Consider the following 12466-nt stretch of genomic DNA (forward strand, 5'->3'; position numbering starts at 1 on the left):
GCCTTGGCATCCGGGGAGTCCTTTATCTGCATCAGTACCTCCGTTCGTCTCAGAATTTCATCTTTTGCCTCCTTCGGAGGGTATGTCGTCGGTCCTTGAGAGCCTCTTCCTTACCGCCTTCCTTTAGGCTTCTTCATCGGCCTGGAGGGTTTCTTCCATCTGGATGTACTTATCACACCGAGCTCTCAGCTCGGTCAGATTCCTAGGTGTATGCTTCGCCAAGGACCTTTTCAACTCCTTATCCTTGACGTCTCCTAGCAAGGCAGTGAACTCTTCTTTTGGGTCCAGGCCTCTGATCGTGATTTTCTCTTGTTGGAAGCGCTTCATGTAGTTCCGCAGTGACTCTCCTTCCTGTTGCTTGACGTTGGTCAAATTCAACGTAGTCTTCTGAAGGGGTTGGCTACTGGAGAATCCTTTCACGAAAAAGTAGCTTAGATCACTAAAGCTGTGGATTGACTTCGTCGGCAGACGGTTGTACCATAGCCTTGCCGCTCCTTTGAACGTCAAGGGCAGGGCGCAACACATAATATTTTTTGAGACTCGATGGAACTGCATGGTGACCTTGAAGCCTTCCAGATGATCGACGGGGTCCCCAGACCCATCATATGTGTCATACTTTGGCAGGCGAAAGCCGATCAGGAGTGGGTCCCTTATGACTTCATCAGCTAAGCCGTGTCATTAGTGAGGTCTGGCTCGCGGGCTCGCGGGCTCCCGTCTGATTTTCTATCACCTTCTTAATCTCATCTTTTAGGTCTAAGATCATCTGCTTTAACTTCGAGTCCTCATGTCTCGGCTCGTCTCCTTGGCGTGGTTCCCCATGTCGGTCCTCGGCGGCATGCCGTGTCCTTCCCCTGAGTGCGGGACTTTCCCTCGTTGCTCGATTTTGAGGATTACGATCGGACCTTATTGATCCCGTACTGCTCCGGTCCTCGTCTCGTCCTCTCACGGGCTGGATGCGGGGGCCTTGTGGCGCTCCGCCGGTCTTCTGTGAGACAGCTTTGGAGACCTCCTTCATTGCCTCGCCATTCGGTCATATTTGTCCTGGAGGGCTTCGAACTGCTCCCTTGTCACATATTCCTGCGCTTCAGGAGGGGGCAAAGGATCACTATCTCCGTGCACCGAATATTGGTCGAATGCTGGTACCTCACTGAACCTTTTTAACCATCGTTCAGCCTTTCTCGTCCGTTTTCCATCGAGGGAGGGAGCCCTCCTGAAGGTTCCTCCTCCCCCATGTTTATGTTTGATGCTACTCTCGTCTTCTTACAATTGTAAGTTCTCCCCACCATTACGATCGTTCCCACAGACGACGCCAATCTGTTGCTGCCAAAAATCCGTATGAGTTGACTTGCACAAGCACAGATGGCAGAGGCCCGGAGCTTTGTTCGGGGTTAGTCCTCTGACGTCAAGTTAGGGATTGGCCGCACAATTTTTGTATAGGAGTAATGGTGTGGGTATTGATGCTTACCTCCTTCCTTCCTCTCGGGCCCTCTTATATAGCTCTTAGGGTTTAGGGTTTTCCCTTTCCTTCCAAGAGTCCTTCTCGGGTCTACCTTCTTCCCTCTTAGAGTTCCACTCGAAGACGTCCTATCCTCGGTTGGCGGGGAATATTCTCTTCATGCAGGTTACATGGTAGAGTCCTTGCAATCCCTATCTGGTGGGCGACACGTGTCCCGATGGGCGACGCGTGTCCTTACCCTATTGAGTGATCGATTTGGCCGTATCAGTTTACAACAAAGATAATAGAGATGTAACACGTAAACAATTACCATAGCTTGACTTGATCGTACATCTACATATTTCCTTTTTCTTATCTGACTTCCATATGGTTACAAATTCCAGCCAGTACTGTTCTTCTGGAACTATACCATCACAATTAGAATCATCAAAAGAACAAATTCCAGCCAGTACTATTCTTCTGGAACTATACCATCACAATTAGAATCATCTAAAGAACCGTATTTCTCCAACGTCTAACTCTTCAATTCGAGCTTGAAGACCCGCCACAGAGTCCCCAATTGTGGTTTAACCAACTTCATAGACACTATTGGTATTTTATATTTTACCTGCAAGGCATGGGAGAAATATTAGACATTAAATCCCTAGAAAGGAAATCATAATACACTAGTAACACTGATTTAGATTATGAATCCCTCAATGTAATAAACATGTCCGGTTTGAGAAAAGCATGTAACTATTACGGAAACCATTTAAAGAACTTCACAGCGGCAGCCTAATCATCTAATATGTGGCTATTCCAAGGTGCAGTAGCCCATCCACTCAATTCATCAGTCAGTAATCAAAAAACCACATAATACCTTGACTTTCTTAAGAAACTACTGACACATCCTACAATCCATTAACTAAACCCAAATCAACCTCCTACGAATAATACAAAAATCAGAGAGGAAACTACGTAAAAATAAAAAATAAAAGAGAGAAAGAAATTTGACCTCGATAGAGCTGTAAGCAGTCATGGACATAGGAAATATTTTACTAAGTGAATTATATTAGCTAAAATATAAAAAAGTTGACAATTCATTAAATAAAAAATTCTTAAAAATTGTAAAAGTATAGCAAACCCTACAATTGAACCCTATAATAGAAATATCCCTAATTTAAATTTCATAATTCTTATTAATAGTATCATGAATCACGATGAGGGTGGGATAAAGGATTTAAATATTGGTACCGGGTATTGTATCGGAAGGGTGATTTTAAGAGACATATTGTATCATATTGGAGAGAGGCAAGATATGCTAAAGATACATAGAAATGCAAAGGATGCATGCAAAATACAAATTCAAAGCATAAAATACTAAAAATAACAACTTGTAAATTGTAAGTATATCACATATAAAAAGGAGAACAAAGTGCAATGAGCAATTGTATTCAAATTGATTATATATAAATGGAGAGGTTTTTTTCCATGTATTAGCAGTCTATTCCATAGAGTGTTGTGGATTTATTTAAACTCAGAATTAGAAGTAGTCTCAAGTAAAGGTGCAACCAAGATGATGTTGTGCACAATTTGAACATGCAAAGTAAAGAAGATAAAAAGTGAAGCAACATGTCCATAATGCCAATATTGAATGTATGTATCGATTAGTATAAAGCCATTTCAATCCATTTAAAGTCATATCAATTGATATTGTGCGATACATTTATTTTTTTAAATTAATAAGTATCGTATCGGTACTTTAAAGATAAGTATCAGTATTGATGATATTTAAAACCTTGGGAGGGGGCCATATCTCAAAAATCCTTCTATTTACATATCATACCTCATAAATATAGTGAACATGGTGAAAAGGAAAAAAAAAAAAAAAAAAAAAAAAAAAAAGAAAAAAAAAGAAAAAAAAAGATAAAAGAAAAAAAGAAAAAGCACATTTGGTAGTTTTAGACAAGTTTCCTTTGAAGTGGATATCTGAATAGTATGGCTAGTAATAATCTATCTTCGAGAGCATATGATAATTCTTTCGCCATCTAAGGCGTTAATTTACCTAATAAAATATCACTTGTTTCTACCCAAGATCCTAGCATCACAATCCGATTCTATCTAAATTTGGAGTAAAATGAGCTCTATCTGTGATTTTATTAGTATCCTTCTAGACCTTGCTTTTCACATGAGTCGAATTCATTATTTCCATATGTAACAAGGAGTATAAATTATCTCCATATACTAGATGCTCACTAATGAGTACTGAGTCTTCAAAATTATAGCCTTCCCATGGCATATAGGCTACTAATACGTTTTTCTCGAGAAAAAAATGTATGTTCCCAAAATTTATAGCGAAGACTTAGATAAAAAACAAAGTAGCCAAAACAATAATAATCATACAAAAAATACTAACTCAACCACATCAACCGTTTGAACAATTATATGTCTCTTGGGCTCCTAACTCTTGATACGACAAATGGCAAAGCTAAAAGAGTCAATTATGTTCTATCAAGAACACATCAACCAGACAGCAGATGCATAATAATAATGCACTATCTAGACTTCATGAAAATTACTTTGAATAAGAGATACAATCTAACTACCCAATTAAAGCATTTCATGTTGCAACATTAATGGAAAAGGCATACATTTAATGTAAATGAATCAGAATTTACACATTCTACACTACCTTCTAGCTGTGGAATGTCGTGGTCCATCATATGGATGGCCATCAGTGTCTTCATCGTCCCATCGACGTGGGTATTGTGGTTTGGACCTCTACTAGAGTGACCTCCCAAAATTGTTGGAAGTAGGATGCTACACCCTACCTTACATATAGGCCAAGGTATGCGGCATTGGATTCTCAACCTAGTTAGCCTACCTACATTAGGATCACAGATGCAGTCTATGAACTCCCAATACCACAAAATCATCTACCAAAATCAGATTACGCATATAAACTTTATATTTAATACTACCCATGATGATTAAGTCTAAAATGATAAGAATATAATTACAAGCACAATTTGAATACAACCATAGATACACGAATACTTATATTATACAAACAATATAATATAAATCATATTAATAAAAAGGATTCACAATCCTCTCTATAGTGTCTCGCAGACACAACCTCATGACCTTTGTTGAACACCTGTCCGCTTCAGCTCTAGTTCCACCATTGAGCTTCACAAGCCCAAAGAGGGTGAGTAGGCAAGCACACACATCCAAACATGATGTCAAATGCATGCTCACAATAAATATCACAACATGATGCCATAGATGCACAACCGCATAATCCATTTTCATTTATAATAATCCATCATAATTACTAAGTCTTAGTGTATGGGTATAAGTGCTATAAGCAAAGTATGTGGTATCTCCTCCCTAGTACGTCGGGCTTGAGAGATACAAGTTAGTTGCAAAAAAGAGATAGACTGTTATACCTGTGCCCTAAAATTCCTATTTTAAATGTACAGATGAGGCACGGGAGGACACCAGACCAATGAATACTGGGTGGCAGCCATCTTTTTCCAGGAAGGGAAGGATGATCCCACTTGCACCTGTTACTCATGCCTCAAAAACTGGAAAGCTTTCCAAACACAATAAAAGGTTAGTCAAGCCCTCACACCGCACGGGAAAATTCCCGAGGCTTAAATAATAAAATATACTATGAGGTGGGGCCCACACACTAGAAACACCTTAGAAGGGCCCATTCAACTTAAATATCCATTTCCACACAAAGGGACCAATTCGGCTTTCACCGGTGAAAACCTCCAGTGAGGTATACTAGCCAAAATCGGATTATTTGACCGTGGGACCCGACCCCTCGGACCTGGGTAATTCAAACCGAATCCCAAGGATGTAATAACATAATTAGAAATAGATTAATATATTTGGACACCCCAAGGTGGACCTGTTATCCCAAATTATAATTTAGACTGGTAAAAGGTAGAAACCCATTATTTTGCCAAACAACCTTTAGTTAACTTAAGTGACTATATAAATAGAAGTCCTTACCCATTCTTTTCATTCCTACCAAACTAAAAATAAGAGAAGGTAGTGTGAGGGTAACGGCCGGAAAAATGACCTTTTTTGGAGGTCCCGGCCCTCTCTCCTCTCTTTCTCTTTCTTGGGGAGGGGTGTGTCGTGTGTGCTTATCCGTAGGCCCCGCACAGTGGTATCGCCGCTTGGAGATACATGGAGGCCTATTTTGTAGGAGTGTAAAGGTTGTCATTGAGACGAGGATTTGATGATGGTCTAATATGGGAGATTGGGATCACGCAAAAGGGTTTGGAGTCGCCACCTAGGATTATGGGCCTAGCATTTGGGGATAGGCCCAATTCCTGAGAAAATGGCTTGAAAGTTGGTCTAGTCTAGAGATTTAGGGTACGTATCAGATTGTAGAATTGGAAAGGTGTTAGGGCACCCAATCTACGTGGTTTGACCGGTCTTCCTATTAGATGCTTAAGAACGAATATTTTCCACAATTATTCCTATTCCGCATCCATGGCTAAGTTATCACACATATGTACATTGACTGAATTTAAATAATTATGTACACTAAAACAAGGTCATTATAAAGTCTATATTATGATAATTTGGGTAAGAAATTATACCTGAGCTTGACCCCTGTTTTGGGTTAAGAGGGGTGGAACCTCGATTAGTGCCGGCACGAACTTTCTTTCGATTCTGCTAGCTCAGGGAAAGATGGTCTTGACCTCCAACTTCCTTTTGTGAGAGATGCTGATTGTGGTAATGTTCAGTCAGAGTTCCGGCTAGGAAAGGTTACTTTTGGGTTTTAACTACGGTATCGATTCGGCAGAGCATCCGCTAGGGATGGGCTAGTTCTGGATTTTAGCTGAGGAGGCACTTCAACAGAGCTTCCTCTGGGGATAGGTTATGGGGGGGCTAAATTGAGATGACACTCTGACAGAGCTTTCTCTGGGGATAGGCTATGGGAGGGCTAGGCTGAGGTGGTACTCCAGCAGAGCTTTCGCTGGGAATAAGCTAAAACCTAAATGATTGAAGAACTTCGAAGGCCCAAAGAACAATTCAAAGATCCGAAGAACTTATGAAGGTCTCTCCGAAGACTTGAAGAACCTCAAGAGGGGTGGGAGACTAAGTGGAAACTTTTTCTACACAAAAATCTCACTCAAAGAAGACAAAGGATTGAAGAATTTTGAAGGCCTGAAGAAAACTTCAGATCTTATGAAGATCTCTCCAAAGACTTGAAAAACCTCAAGAGGGGAGGGGAGAAGAGAGGGTAGAGCTTCTCTACTATAGATGTTCCTAGGAGGCTTGAATGTGAAAAACCAAAGGGAGGGGTGTATTTCTAGATTTTTTGAACCAATGGGGAGGAAAGGAAAATTTTCTTGGCCAATGGGGTTAAAAAGTGATTTTTTTAAACCAATGGGGTGAAAACATTAATTTTTTGATCAATGGGGTGAAAGGTAAATTTCTTTGGCCAATTTGGGAAAAGGAATTTTTTTTGGGCCAATAAAGTAAAAAGATGCCTTTTAGGGCCAATGGGAGGTCGCAGTGTAGGGTACACTAGCGGGACAGTGTAGAGTGCACAAGCGGGTGAAGAGAAAATCTCTTCACTAAACCGGTCATTGGATTGCATATTTCGGCCATTAAAAGTAGCACAAGAGGCTGGCGGGGGTTATGAGGCATGCATGGGTGCACGGGGTAGGCGAAGGCACACGAGGCAGGCAGGGTGAGCGTGAGGCAAGGCGCATGGGCAGGAAGGGCACACACGAGGTGCTGGCAGGGGCATGATAGGCTGGTAGGGACATGAGGCATTGGCAGGGGCACAGTGGGCTGGCAGGGGCGCGGGGCACTGGCAGGGGTGCGATAGGTTGGCAGGGGTGCGGGATTTGGGTAATGCAGGGCAGGGCTGGGCAGGGGTGCAGGGTAGGTAGGGTGCATATGAGGGAGGCCATGGGCACGTGAGGTAGGTGGGGTGTGTACACAGTAGGCCATGGGCTCACGGGGTAGGCAGGGTGGGTAAGAGGCAGGCCATGGGCGCTCGGGTCAAGCGAGGTGCGTGTGAGGTAGGCCATGTGAGCGTGGGGTAGGCGGGGTGCACTCGACTAGGATTTAATTTTTCAGGAGCTATTACGGGAGATCTGACGGTCTGATTTTGACGTACCATATATCATTGGAATCATAATTCTGAGTACTATACATCTGTACGGTCACCTAGGATTGAATTCATTCATATATAAAATTTCATAATTGGACACTTCTTTTCTCTCGCGTGGGGTTTTAGGGATTTTGGGTGATTATGGGTTGTTTCTTGGTTGGATTATCTCAATCAATTATCATCTCTATCGATCGCAAGTAAGAAGTTGCGTCCAAGATCCGTAACTCATCATAGCTAGAGGAGGGTGATAAATTGGGTGTCTACAGAATGACCCTCTTTGGTCGAGGCCTATGCCAACAGTCAAAGGGCAAGAAAAGAACAATCACATTTTGTCACCCGGAACATACACTACTGTCATTTTTCTCACTAATGATGGAATTGAATGCAATAGGTAATATTTCTTAACTACTTTAAAATTTAAGACTTACCTGGGCTGCCAATTGAAGGAAAGAAATTTGTTGCTCTTCTAATCCTGCAAACGACGTTAGTACTTGGTCTTTGAATTTTCATAGGCTGGGCTTCCATGTGCTAGCTTAAGGAATTTGGTCTCCAGGCTGGGTCTTTTGAACTAATATGGGCTATCTGGGATCATCGATTACAAGAAAGAAATCCACTGCTCTTCCAATCTGGCAAAAGATAAAAAAATATTTGATTCTTGGATTTTCCTTGACTGGGCTTTTGTGTGCTAGCCTAGGGAATTTGATCACCAGGATGGGTCTTTCGAACTAATCTAGGCTATCTGGGACCATCGATTATAAGAAAGAAATTCGCTGCTCTTCCAATCTTGCAAAAGATAAAAAGTATTTGATTCTTGAATTTTCTTTGGCTTTTATGTGCCAGCTTAGGGAATTTTGGTCAATGAGATTGGGTCACTCGGAGCCGATTCAAAGAAGATTGGGCCATCTGGGGCCGGTTCAATGAGATTGGGCCACCTGGGGCCTGTTTAATGAGATTTTTTTCTTTCCTTGATTTTTTCTGTTGATTGGGGTTTTTGAATTTGAATCATGGGATTGGAACCTTGAATTTGGACCTTTGAATCTTGAAATTTGGCTTCTAATTTGAAATCTTGCTTTTTGGCTTTTGATTTGGAATCTTGCTTTTTGGCTTTTGATTTGAAATCCTGAATTTTACTTTCTTGTGATGTAATTTCTACCTCTTGAATTTGAATTTCTCCTTCCAATTTTATGTGATGTAATTTTTATCTACCAATTGAATTTGATTTTTACCTTCCACTTTCATGTGATATAATTTTCATCTACCACATAAGTTTTGACTTAGATTTCACCTTCCATTTTTATGTGATGTAATTTTCATCTACCAATTGAATTTAATTTTTACTTTCCATTTTCATGTGATATAATTTTCATCTACCACACAAATTTTGACTTGGATTTCACCTTCCATTTTTATGTGATGTAATTTTGCTTTGTATTTCACCTTCCCCTTGAATTTGATTTTCACCTTCCAATTTCATGTGATGTAATTTTTATTTACCAATTGAATTACTTTGAATTTTGTATTTTGTGGTAAGAAACTTTGAGTTACACCTTGGAATTGGAATATCAAAATTTGTTTTTTCTTATTTAGAGATTCAATGAGGGAGTACCACCTACATTGGCCAGATATTGTCATCCAAATGCGGTTCGGGACTGGTACTCGGTGCTCCCTCACAGGGTTAAGTGACTAGTAGATTCAACTTACCTGAGCCGATTAGCCTCGTTGGAGACCAAGAACTCATTCCTCTCATTCCTATCTCCCCACCGGAAAGATTACCGTCACACTCCTGTGCTTTTATGCTTTGTTGAGCGTACCATTTGGGGGGAGGCCACTATCCCTTCCTGAGACCCTGACAGCACAAGATTTCATGAACTTGACGGGTATTGACATCCAAGAGGATCAGACATGTGTCCATTTAGGTGTGATTAGTGCCCATTGGATGAGAAGGGACCTGAGAGTGAACTCAGGTAACTTTGCACAGATAACCTGCTCCTTCCTTCTATTCACTGTGGCACAGTATCTCTTTAGTGATCTCAGAGGTGGGGTGGACATTCGCATGGCTGCCCTCTTCTGGAACCTTCGAGAGGTAGACTTTTGGGATTGGGGGGGCCACCTATGCATATCTTCTGTGGACCTTGGACCTGCTATCATATGGAGATCGGGGCCTCAAGGGAGTAGGTTATATTCTCCAGGTGACTTCACACTCTTCCTTCTGTTCTCTTTTTTTTTTTATTTGATTGATTGCACCTCCTTATTTTGTTCTTTCAATTCAGCTTTGGTATTATGAACACCTATAGATTATGGCCCCCTTACTGAAGGATCCTTGGAGCTCACCCTTCCCTATTGCTACAAGATGGGGAGATAGTCAGGTATTTAGGAGTCGGTGCCACTAGCTGGGTATTAAGGAGTCGGTGCCACCCTTTCGGGATGACTTCCCGCTCTCTCTTGAGTGGACTCACAGAGGTAAGTCATGTTTGGTATCAAATTTCCTTTTGCCTTGTGCTGTACTTACCTCTTCTTGACTTTGCAGGTTAATTGGAGACCATTTCAACACCTTAGATTTCCTAACTCTGACGAAGTTGCTCAGGCCAAGTACCTAATAGAGAACCATGTCCTGTTTAGGGGTATCTGGGGCCATGCTTGGTATTTAGGAGAGTGCATCACACCCCAGTGGTCTAATCCTGCTATGCGCTCCCCTCCTTGTCCTCCTCCATCTACTAAGCATCATCCGGAGCGTATCCCTGCGGGTCAGGTTAAGAGATTGGCTAAAGGAGTATGGGATGACTCCTTTTTAGATCAGGACAGGGATTATGGGGCCTTCCTTGAGGAGGAAATGGTCAGCACTCCTTTTGGTCCTAAAGGGCCACTGGGATGTTTTCCCTCCTGAGCATCCTTTTCATATTTTAAATCCTTCTCTTTTTTCTTTTATTGATGTTCTTTCAGTGGAGGACACGAAATGTTGACCCCCTCCCTCTCAGTCACAAGTAGGTGCTGCTACCTCGTCCCAAGCTGGGTCTTCTACTATTGTGAGCGGACCCCTCAGGATGGCTACCATTCCTTTCCATGGTTTCCCGGGCTGGTCCTATCCCAAAGCAACCCATCTTGGCATCCCTTAGCTCCTGGAGCGTAGATTGGATAGAGACGCTTCTCTCGAACTACCCATTCCGTATGACTATGTGAGTATTCAAACACTACTCAATTGATTGGTCCATGACTTCTTTTGATTGACATGCTCTTTCTCCTCTCTGGAGGTCTATACCGAGCTTAGGAGAATGCACCAGAGTCTATGTGAGGTGGTGGTTGACAAGGTATCATCCTATTCTTAGCCTTGTCCTTCTTCTTTGTCACTTATTTTCTTGATCATTCTCTATGTTTCCCAGGAAGGGCAGAACAACATCTTAAGGGGATAGGTCAGCTTTTATCGACGAGAGAATGATCGGCAGCGGATGCAGATTGAGGATCTCATGCAGAGACTGCAAAGTTTGGGATTAGCACCTTTTAGCTCGTCGACCTTCCTTGAGGATGACACCGAGCATGGTTCTGACAAGGATTTTGACTCCTAGGGATTTGTCCCTGCAGTTCCTGTAGACACAAACATATGCATATCTTCCCTCCCTATGTTGTTTGTTATTATATTTTTTATTTTTTCATTTTTCTTTTTCCAAACTTTGCATTTTATGAATGGAAACCTATCTTTGGGTACAAAGAAAATCTCCCTTTGTTTATGGTTTTGAATTTTTTGTAGGCATAATCAATTTCACAACTCAAGTCTTCATTAGAATAATCAGGATAACACGAAAGTCCAAATATCTTTTCATTTTTCTATCAAGTTAATTACATAAAATAACTTTCCTACCATAAACAGGATAGGTAGGTAACAACATAGGGGGGCAGTTCTTGGGATGGGTAAAAGTTCACCAACTCCTTCGGGTCTTTTGCTTTCAGTCCATATTGTTAGCTGATGTACAAAGGTAGGTAAAAGGATGTGTGAATCAATCCCATCGACTGACGTAATTGCATCCAGGGGTCTTCATCAGAAAATCCTCTTGTGGCTTCCCTGGGCATTTCCATGCAATATCCTTTGTAGTTCTTCCTTGTAGGTACTCTTTCCAATCAACAATGAGCTTGAATTCTGAGGCTTCCCTCCTTTCTTAGTAAAAAAGAGCTCCGAGTTGACATTCATTTAATGGCATGATCAGCTTCAGTTTCTTAAGTAACCAAAGTTGGAAAATAGTGAAACTTCCATGATAATGATCAAGTCCAAATCTATGGCTATGGCTCATACCATTAAGTCCTTTGAATGTCCCTGCAAGGACCGTAGGAATGATATCTCCTCCTTTCTTCAATTTCGTTACTGCCTCTATTAGAGCAAGTAGTGCACCACACCCAGGAGTTTGGAGAACATAGCAAGCTATCATGCACAATAGATAAGCATCCTATGATCTTTGCTGACAGATCCCCCCCAGTGGAAGATACCAAATGAAGATCCGGACCACCTTTAGAATGTCAATCTTCCCATATCTAATGAACTATTTCATTACCTCCTTTTCCCATCTGAAAAAGTCCTGAATCTCCTTTGAGTGATTTTTCTTCAAAGCTGGTTGAATCAACTTGCCCTTAGGTGGAAATAGCATATAAACTCAGAATTCTTTGAGAGTTGGACAGGTCTCAACCAACCCAAACCAAAATACATGAAGATCAGCATCCTAATGCTGACGCACCTATTAGAGCAGATTGTGATGTAGCTCTATGCACCCAATCCGACTGAGCATTGACATACTCATAGATTCTAGCAGTCCTAATGCCATCATGTTTATGTCCATGGTCCATTTCCTCAATGTCTCATCCAAAGAGTCTATGATTTTTCCTGAAACCATCAT

Source organism: Macadamia integrifolia, chromosome 2 (genome assembly GCF_013358625.1).
Source record: "Macadamia integrifolia cultivar HAES 741 chromosome 2, SCU_Mint_v3, whole genome shotgun sequence".
Taxonomy (NCBI): Eukaryota; Viridiplantae; Streptophyta; class Magnoliopsida; order Proteales; family Proteaceae; genus Macadamia; species Macadamia integrifolia.